The following is an 11,021-nucleotide window of genomic DNA, read 5'->3' as shown; positions in this document are numbered from 1 at the left end:
AAGTATTTGCTGGCGAATGTAATGCACAGCAGCAAAAAGTGCATTTTTTGTATTTTGTTTCAAAAAAGTGTGCATTACAGTTCCTGTGTGCTTAGAATTCCTTCTTTAAAATAAAAAGTATTATATCACCAAATATTCCAGCAATGGAAAGTAACACCAGAGAATTAGGTAACCTTTGATGGGAAGGAAAGAAAGACAAGAGGAAATTGGAAGAAGGGAAGATGGAAAGAAAATAAGAAAAGAGGGTGGGAATGAAGAAAGGACAACATGGATGGAAGATAGAAAAAAGGTACAAAAAGAAAGGAAAGGAAGAAGGCAGGCAGGAGGGAGGGATGGGAAGAAAAAAGAAGAAGGAAAAGAAAATGAGAGAAGGAAGGAAAAGAAGAAAGGAAGAAAAGAGGATGAAAGAAAAGGATGAGGGAAGAAAAGAAAAAAGGATGAGAAGGAAAGAAGGCCATATGGGAAGAAAGTAAGGAAAGCTAGAAGGAAGGATGGAAAGAGGTTAGGAAAGGGTTAGGAAGGAAAGAAAAAGGAAGAGAGAGAGAGATGGGTGACAAGAGGATAGAACGGAAGAAGGGAAGAAAGAAAGGGAAGAGACGGAAGGGTGGGAGAGAGAAAAAAAATGAAAGTCTGTTCAGTTTTGGTATCTGTATACCCATCTCTCTAGCTATTTCCACAGATATAAGGGTTCTCAACTTACATATCAGTAAGATGAAGCTAAGACATTCCCTATCCTTAGTCTTACAATATAAGAAGGCATTGCTTAAAAAGAGAATAAGAGATGGGAAGAAGAAAGGAAAAGGGAAAACTCTGGTTCATGTCCTTAATGATCAGATTTGAAGCAACTATAATGCACTGTAGACAGACATTTTCCTGCTTCTTACCGAGGCCACCTAGAAGAGAAACAATATACAGGGTGTTTGAAAAAGAACTTTCTAGTTCTAATGTGTTTTAACTTAAAACTAGGGAGTTTTTTTTCAAACACCCTGTATAGAGAGAAAGCTAGTAATTGTTGATGTAGCAATTGCAAGGATGGGGTGATTCTGCTTATCTCTCCTTCTTAAGCCTGATGGAATAAATATTGGATGACAATTGTGGTAAGACAAAGCCCAGTGGTGCTTAAAATGATTTCTGAACTTATAATATCTTCTTGGAAATATATATCTTTTCCCACCAGGTCCCAGTGGGTGGATCTCAGACTCCTGATGAAGACACAAAATAATCTGCCAATCCTATGTCAGAATTAAAGCTGTCAGGCTCTTCAAGGACTTTTGACCTTATCCAACAAGGGGGGGGGGGGGGAAGCGGAGTGAGCCATCTTCTTATTGTTTCTATTCTATTTAAAGTCGGAGTTCCACAGAGCCCATCAAATGAAACCATATCCTTTGGAAATCGAAGGCCACTGAATGCCACAATTTGAAGACAATTCTCCCCCACCCATCACACCAGACTGTTTTCTTGAAGGGGGAGAGGGAGAGGAAGGAGGCAGAAAATAAGGAGAAAGGTATGAATGGGAGACTAAAGGCGCATCCAGACAGCACCTAAAATGTGTGAGGACCCACGTTTTTCACTGGGGTGTCCAAATGATATCTCAGGTAAAAACAAATTCCTTTGGGACAAAGCAGGAAAATCCTGCTTTGTCCCGAAGGAATTTGACAGCTGGAAAGACCCGGGTCTTTCCAGCTGTAGGCCCTGTCTGAACTTCCCCTTCGCGTTTTCCAGGCTCCCAAAAAGGACTTTACAAAAGAAAATAACTTACCCAGCTAGCATTTCCCTGCTGCCATAACTCTCCTGGCATGTCATTCCTACATGCCAAGAGAGCTCTGGCAGCAGGGAAATGCCAGCTGGGTATTTTATTTTTTTAAAAAAAGGCTTTTCTGGGAGGTTTTCTTTTGTATCCGGGTGCCCTGCCAGAAGGTCTGGCAGTGTATCTGGATACCCCCCCCCCCCGCCCTCAGGAAAGCATGGAAATTAAACTGGTATGCAGACTGTAATGCGGGCCCAGTCAGGTTTCTTAAACCCAATTAGGCCTGCATTAAAGTCCTGTCTGGAACTGCCCTGAAACGGAATTAGAAAGGAGTAGAAATTGATCTGTATTTGTTGATTTTGTTTCTTTAATACTTCTGTAATATAATGGAGACAGATATACTCTACTTATACAAACCAATTTTTAAAATGTTGTTGAAGTAAACGGAAGCAAACTGGGGACATAACATTTTGGAAACAATCCTTAACATGCCAATCTGTAATTGTACTCTTTGTCCCATCCTTTGCTTCCATTACTATTATCCTGCTGTAATCGCAAGTTACTGGTCTCATGTGATAAATTACCAAAGAAGCAAGAGATTTTTCTGCAGAGACTTATTCCTTGTGAATGCCTCTTCATATTACCTTTTCCTCCGTTCACAGCCTAATTAATTTTTTAGTTCTTGTAAAAGATGAGGAGTGAATAGGTGTGGGTGAGATAATGAAGGAAGCTGTACAACATTGTAGGTAACTTGGCTAATCACCATTTAGATAGCTTGAATCCTTGGCTCATTATTGCCCTGGGAAGTTGTGAGTTGCAGTATTATCCTGCCTTCTTCTTCTTTTTTTTTTAAAGGAACAACAGTCAAAACTGCTTTGCAGAAACTGCAAGGGAACATCCTTGCTCTCTGTCCCTTTGAACACAGCAGCATTGTTGAGGACCCTATTTCACAGGCCCCTTTCACACAGCTGTATAAAATTCCACATTATCTGCTTTGAACTGGATTATATGGCAGTGTGGATTCATATAACGCAGTTCAAAGCAGATATTGTGGATTATCTCCCTTGCTATTCTTAATGATATGACTGTGTGTAAGGTCCCTTGATATTGCATCTGATGGGGTGACTGGGAAAACAGTCCCAAAGCTGTAATGGTTTTCCAAAACCATTATATTTTGGGAAACCTAGTTCAATTAAAGTACAGCAGTTTAAAGAAAAAAATCTCTTCTCAGTTATTGCATCTGATACCGCATCTGCTGGGGGGACTGGGGAAACAGTCCCAAAGCTTTAGTAATTTTCCCAAACCACTATATGTTTACCCAAATTGCACACCCCTAGTGACTACCTTTCTTGGGGTGGGGTGGCCACCAGCCAACCACTCCACCTCACCTCCACTCCACTCCAGCCTGCCATAGCCGCTAAAATACATTCAAGGGGATAGCTGTTATGGCTTTTTAAAAATTGACAAACATTTAAAAATTTCACAAGAATCAGTAGATTTGTAAATCTCCCTGAAACTTTGGGGGAATGATGCTCTGGTTATCTGGTGTCAATGTAGAGAAATTCAAAGAGAGAGCTCTTGTAGATTTTTTAAAAATGTTGCTCATAACAACTTTTAAAATTCTCAAAAAAATCAGTAGATGAGTGAAACATTCTGAAACTTGGGGGGGGGGATACAATGGTAAATGTGTTCTACAATTATAACAAGTTTCATCCTGATAGCTCTAAAAATGAGGGAGAAAGGAGTTCTGGAAACTTCTCCACTTGTGCAATTACATAATGAAATAATAATGAAAATTTTGTTACTTTGTAATTGTTATTGCATGGAACCCTTATGATAATTTAGAAACACTTTAAAATGAATTTCTGCCCCCCCCTAATTTAGTAATGAGTAATGAAACATATTTTTCATTGATTGCACACCCCTACTGACTATATAAGTCTCTTCTTCCATACTATATGTGCTTCTTCTAGGTGCTTCCTTTTGAAAATCCTCCCCATCCCCCACAAAAGGTTTCACTTGTACCAAGGAGAAAGCTGCCAGAATCCTACTACTCTTTTGAGGTTCCTCCTACTGTATAGATTTACTTAAAACTAAGCTGTGCTTAGTTCAGTGTGATTTCCGGCTGGGTAAACATGCAATGTTTGTAAATACTGTACTGTGATCTGAGATAGAACTCACAACACTATCTCAATGGGTTTCTTCCCTGGACAATGTAATACGATTTTAAAGCCTAGGACACATGAAATATAATTGATTTCCAAACCCAGAAACCCATTACAACACTGTGTGCAGGTCTCTTTTCTCACTAATATAAAAGAGGGTATGCAATGTCTATGAGCAAGCTATTAAAAACTAGCCAGTGAGAAGAGACATAGATCTGAATGGATAGGAAATGAAAAATAAAATAAAATGTTACAGTTGACCAGATCACTGTTACAAAGTACTAATGTTTAGAACATTAAAATTCAGGGAGTTTTTTTTTTCTTTTTGGATATACTGAGACAGATAGAAAATGCAGCTAAATTAATCTGTTTTCATGGCAACAGTTTTATTGGCAATGGCAAAGTCATTAACCTATAATAATAGTAAAAGGCAATTCACAGTTGCTTTTAGACCTAAATGCCAAGTTCTTATAAGAAAGGACAAAATGAAATTTAAAAGGGCACTACAGTTTCTGATGATTATGGTGCTATTTGCTCAACTTAAAAAGTACCATGCGCTGCATGACAGGTAATATAATTGAATTAGTTCCTGTGACGGGTAATTGCATCACAACTCCTATGAATTGATAGCTATGAAATCTGTCAGGTAGTGATAGTTTGATAGTAGTTGTGCCACTCTCTCTCTCAAGCAATCATATAAGAAATGGGTAAGGAAAATATGGATTGTATATGACTGTCAACTCTGTTTTGTAGCCTTCTGAGACACTTTTGTAGTTCCCATGCCCACCCTTGAACTTTTTTTAAAAAAGGAAATGTCCCCAAATATACTCAGATGCATAGGAACCAGAGAGCCATTTTTTTTCTCAGAACCTCCTATGGTCATCACCCCCATATGAAGCCCAAATACATCTATCTTCCTTTGCTGTCCCTCTCAAAATTGCATCACCTAATTATTTTGAAAGTGAAACCAGAGGTATTTGGCAGCAATAGGAGCTTCCAGGGTGTTTATGGGGGGCAAGTGTATTTTTTTTTGTTTTTTAAAATGTATTTGGCAGTTATTTTTAATGGTTGCATGGCAACATTGCCTAAAATATGCTGATTTATAAAAATTGGGAGTGGAGTGGCCTAGTGGGGTTCCTTGGGGCCATTAAGAATGGATCTGGGGAGAGGGGGTGTCAAAATGTGGAAGAAGTTATTCCCATTTGCTTCAAGATGATATGTGGGGCATTTCCCCCCAATTTTGGGCAAACAGTAGGGGGTTGGTGCCACGTCAAGGCTAATGAATCTATGCAACCACCAACTGACACAGGAAATCCCACTGAAGTTACATGCTTTGATCCCATCCTTTTAGATTCCTTCAACAGAACTACAGTATTTTAATGATTTTGCCTTCTGCATGTAGACAAGTATCTCTGCATATTCAAATGTACAACATACAAATGCACCCATAACAATATATCATAATATATCTCTGAAATGTTCATAAAAAATGCCCCAAGATCCCTCAGTCCTGTAAAGATGACTAAATAATGCAGCAAACTATACAATAAAGATGGTCACACTCACACATATACATACATATAGCATCCATTTAATGGCTGACTTTAGTGTCTTCAACAAGGAAGAATAAAAGAGGAAAATAACACTAAATAGAATGCTTTCAAACAATGGTTCCCAATCTTTGGTCTTCCAGTTGTTTTAAACTTCCATGAATCCCAGCCAGCTTACCAGTTGTTAGTAATTGTGGGAGCTGAAGTCCAAAGCACCTAGAGCAGTGGTTCTTAACCTGGAGTCCCCAGATGTTTTTTTGCCTACAATTCACAGAAATCTCAGCCAGATTATCAACTGTTAGGATTTCTGGGAGTTGAAGGCCAAAAACATCTGGGGACTCCAGGTTAAGAACCACTGACCTAGAAGACCAAAGGTTGGGAACCACCACTTTAAAAAACAAATATAAGAGAAGAAGAAAATAACCGTAAAATTAAAGATTACGACCAAGATCTAATAGTTGCATCTGCCAGTAGAACTGCAACTTTCTTTTCCTCCCTTCATAGTGCTTTTGGGTGCCAAAATCTGCCCCAAAAAGTGTCCCACTCCTTTTGGAGAAGTGGTTCCCCATTTCCAATTCCATTGGAAGTAACAGAGGAATCCTGTATAGGTACATCATTGGATCTCAATTCTTCAAAAGATGTCTGAAGAGCTTGTATAGCAACAATGAAGCCCTTCAGATTGATGAGCATGATTAAACCAACTGCTTCAGAACCTGATCTGATTTTCTCATTTCATCTAGAAAATCTTAATTTCTCATTGGTCCAAAGGCTCATATCATTAATCAAAGTTCAACATGCAGTGATGGATGACTATTAAGTTCTCCTTTCCCAAAAACTAAATATGAAATACTAAACCAATACAGCCATAGCTTCCTAATACCAGTTTTCTTTCTACGGTAGAATTATTGTTGCTGTTGTTTTATAAATGCATACATGATTAGAATATATTATCTCTGTAAAGCAATGATATAACCACTATAATCAGTAAAGAACTTTCTGAATGTTTCAGTTATATAGATCTGGAGCAAGTGTCTTAAGACACTTCACAATGCACCTGAAGACTGAAAAAGTTAATTTTCTGTATTCTAACTGCCAGATTTCTGAAGAATTCTGGGAGCTGCAGTCCAGAAATATAACTCTTCTAAGTTCTGTTCTATTTCCAATGTTTGATCAGGTGAGCAGTAAACATGGTTTATAAAAGGACAACAAATAGCACAAGCAGCCAGTGCTTATTTTCACGCCACTGATTGATCAACAATGTGATTTTCATGGCTATTTTTAGGCTACATTTTTTCAGTTTTACTGTGAACTAGATTGTACATCCTCCCGTCACACATCTTTGTAAGAAAACAACATAGAGTTGATACCACTATGATTTAACATAATGAAAGGAGGAGTTTATGCTAAGGCTTTGATCTTCTAAGATGAGGCATCTTTGTGCATAATACATACTATTTCTTCACATGTATATGAACAATCATAGTGATACAGATGAAAAAGAAAACAGGTGGGTGGGATGATGAAGAGGGAATTGAGGCTTCAGTAGAAACTTATATTCTGCTTGTGTTTGTGGAATCTTGTTCATTTTCTTCTGATCAAAGAAATTATTTAATATAACAAAGTTAACGTAAGATGAGGAATGCATTGGATAAAACAATGTCATGTGTAGCCATTTCAGTGCCTACAAGCATTAATTGTAATATAGTGAGATTCTCCATTGACTGAAACATTTCATGCACACCAAGCCTCCTGGTTATATAGTGCTTCATCAAAAGGAAGAAATAGATTCCAAGTTCTATGACTTTTTTCATTCTAATGTATTAAATATTACATTACTCATGATATACTGTGAAATTTTTGAAATACTCCTTGATCACAGAAAAGCCAGAGGAAAAAGTAATTTTCTCTCTCTTTGTACCAACAAATAAGATGGTTGAAAATTTTAAAAAATAATCAGTGAGATGACTACAGAACTCTAGCTTTTTGCACAATTATTTTGTAAAGAATCTTTAAAATAATAGATTCTTCATAACCCTAATTTCTATTTTTATCTATAAAATCACTTTCAAAGTTCATTTCAGCTCTATTTAGGGTTCCAGTTCTTAACAATAATAATAAGGAAGAAAAATTGTGGGTTTGTTTGTTTGTTTGTTTGTTTAGAAAGATAACAGTACAGTAAATAATACAAGAACTTATGTAAATAATTCTGCATATATCTCAGGAATATTATCTTCATGCTTATTCAGAAAAAATACTACAGCATAAAGTTAAATATCTGTCTGACAGCTAAAAGTTAAAAATAGCTGACTATAATATGAATTAAATTTGTCTGGAAATATTAGTTCTAATTAGATTGGGATGACTTCTGTCAGAAGACCTGATATGGTTTGTATTTGATAATGCCTATCAGAAAATATTGAGTTCAATTCTTCCTAGTTTAGTGAGTTTGCAAAGCAGAAAATAATCCACATAATGCTACAATATGAAAAAGTTACTTCCCTTTCAAATGAGCAAGTAGGCTAGTTAAATAAATTCCTTGGGGGGCTTCATGCATTTGCAGTATTTCTGCTTCTCCAAAACTGCAAAAGTTCAGGTACTGAAAAAACAAAACAGCTGCTAAAATTCTGAGATAAATATTGGTGGACCTACATGTGTGCCTATTAGGCTTGTCCGATCGATGGAAAAAATGTTTCAATTCTCGTTTCTAAAGTAGGGGGTGCCGGCTTTTCGATATAGAAATTATTTCTTAATGTTTCACCCAAAATTTTTGGATATTTCCGAAAATTCGTAATGTTTCTAAAATGTTTCTAAACATGCATGCGCAATCGCCAAAAAACAGGAAACCGGGGGGGACTTTTCTGGGGGGTCTCCCGCCCTCATTTCTTGAGCTATTCTCATCAAATTTGGTACAGTGGGAGAACACATTCCACACTCTTTGCTCAACAAACTGCAGAATGTTTCCTGTCTCCTATGATTTTTGGTGAATTTTCATAACTTTTTATAATACACTATTTTTCAATATTTGAAGAAACCTGTTCCTGGTTTGAAAGTCTTATTTCCTGTTCAATTGGGTTCTTATCACTGTAAAAGTCCCTCTTCTACTTGTGTAGACTTTGGATTAGAAATGCAGCACACGCCAAGCAATGCCTTGGCAGGAGTGCCACTGTCCTTTGGAAACTATAAATTGCCTTTGAACCTTTTGATCAATGGTGCCATTGGCTGACCTTGTGATTGCAAAAATGAAACTCTGGCTGAGGACTTTGGATTAGAAATGCAGCACCCGCCAAACAATGCCTTGGCAGGAGTGCCCATGTCCTTTGGAAACTATAAATTGCTGTGGACCCTCTATTGAATCAAATCAATGTCTGACTTTGTGATTGCAGAAATAAAACTCAGCCCAAGGCTTGGGAATAGAAATGGAGCATGAGGGAAGCAATGCCTTGGCAGGAGTGCCCACATCCTTTGGAAACTATAAATTGCTGTGGACCCTCTATTGAATCAAATCAATGTCTGACTTTGTGATTGCAGAAATAAAACTCAGCCCAAGGCTTGGGAATAGAAATGGAGCGTGAGGGAAGCAATGCCTTGGCGGGTGCCCCACGTCCTTTGGAAACTATTTCTTCCAATGTACCCTTTAGGTTTGAAAACAATGTGTGTCTTTGTGATTGCTGCAATAACACTCAGCCCGGGGGCTTGGGATTACAAATGGAGCGGGAGGGAAGCAATGCACTTGCAGGAACGCAGACGTCCTTTGGAAACTATTATTTTCAAGTGCCCCCCCCCCCTTTCAGGATTGCAAAGAAGGGCTGATGTGGTGATTGCTAAATTCCAAAAAAGAAAACAGAAAGACAAAAGGTCTCCCTCAGGAGTAGATGGAAAGCACCCCAAGCTCAGCACTAGCAGGGACGCAGATGTCCTTTGGGAAAAAAAAGTTTCCTAAAGCCAGCCACAGCAAGGACTCTGCCCCAAGCCCCCAGCCAATTTCCCCCCAAAAAAACACAATATCGAACCAGCAACAACAGAAACACTCTATCCCCAGTCACTTAGCCCTCTCTCCCCCAAGCAAGCAAGCAGCTTCCCAGTGCGCGCGAAACACCCTCTCTCTTCGGTATCCCAACCCAGAATGGCTTGGCTCAGTTAGGGAGGGGATTTTTATAGAGATCCTCCACGTGGACGCGGAGGACGCTAGCCCCCACCTTTTTCAGCCATCGTGGAAGTCTCTGATTGGCCAGGGAGTGGTAGCCATGTTAGGCTGCGCTAGGCTCCCATTCATGTTAGGTTGCAGAAACAAAAAAAAATTAAAAAAAAATTTAAAAAAAATATTTTTTTAAAAAATTTTGGAAGGAAAAAATTTAGCGAAAATTTTAAGAAACAATTAGAGAATGGGCCAACGATGGTTCGAATTACATTGCCAGTTGCGCCCAGGGAAAACGTTTCAATACTCGTTTCAAAAAACGAGAACAATCCGAAATAATTACGAAACGAGAAACATAACGAATATTTGGACAACCCTAGTGCCTATCTGTAAGATGAATTAAGGTAATAAGGAATAATGTTGCTACAATAGTGTTCTAATGTCTCTTTAAATCTTTCCCAATATTCAGTAGATCCTCATTATTGCAAACCTTCAGGAATGCTTTTAAGAACCTTGTGTAATCTAGGCCTATTATGGAATCTAGGAACTAACATGGGCTGTTGTACTTGGACTGTTTAAAAAAAAGTTTAGTTGTTAATTTCTGTTTTATCAAGACTGTCATCATTACTGTTCATGATTATAAATGAAGAACTGTATTGCATAAAGCCATTGTCGCACACCATTTCTGCAATCACAGATCCTGGGATATTAACCCTTGCAATCCCACCTTTGCTGCTCCATGGTCCTATGGCTGGACTTCCTGTTGGGGTAGGATTATCATCCTCCCCCATAGTCTGTAGCTCTGTTAGGTCTTTTTATTTTTAAAAAGAACCTTTGCAGGGCTGTCGCACTTTGGGCACACCACGAGACGAAATGACTAACCATAAAAACAATCATGCTTGGTAAGGTAGAAGGCAATGAGAAAAGAGTTTATGCAAAGGTTAGCTACATTTGTTTTTAAAAACATTTTAACCTTTAATTATTGAGAGAGGGAGTGGGATAAAACAGGACAATTCCACTCACTGATGTCAATCTTTGTCGACACCCCACCTATATATTAGCTATATTGTCTGACAACAGGAAGAGTGGTCAGGTCAGTTCCAGGGAGAAGCATAAGGAGACATGAATTGTCAGCACCAGCAGGTTCAGGACAGAATAGTCAAGGCAGATCATGCATAAAGAGTCAGTATTACTGAGATCAGTAGTCAAATTCAGAGAAATCGAAAGAGAATCTAGCCTAATTGAAATTCAGGAGCAAAAGGAGTAAAATGTAAAGGTTTCCTCTGACGTTAAGTCCAGTCATGTCTGACTCTGGGGGTTGGTGCTCATCTCCATTTCTAAGCCGAAGAGCCGGCATTGTCCATAGACACCTCCAAGGTCATGTGGCCAGGATGACTGCATAGAGCGCCATTACCTTCCCGCCG

Source organism: Anolis carolinensis, chromosome 4, assembly GCF_035594765.1.
Source record: "Anolis carolinensis isolate JA03-04 chromosome 4, rAnoCar3.1.pri, whole genome shotgun sequence".
In the NCBI taxonomy this organism is placed as follows: Eukaryota; Metazoa; Chordata; class Lepidosauria; order Squamata; family Dactyloidae; genus Anolis; species Anolis carolinensis.
This window is presented reverse-complemented; position numbering follows the sequence as displayed.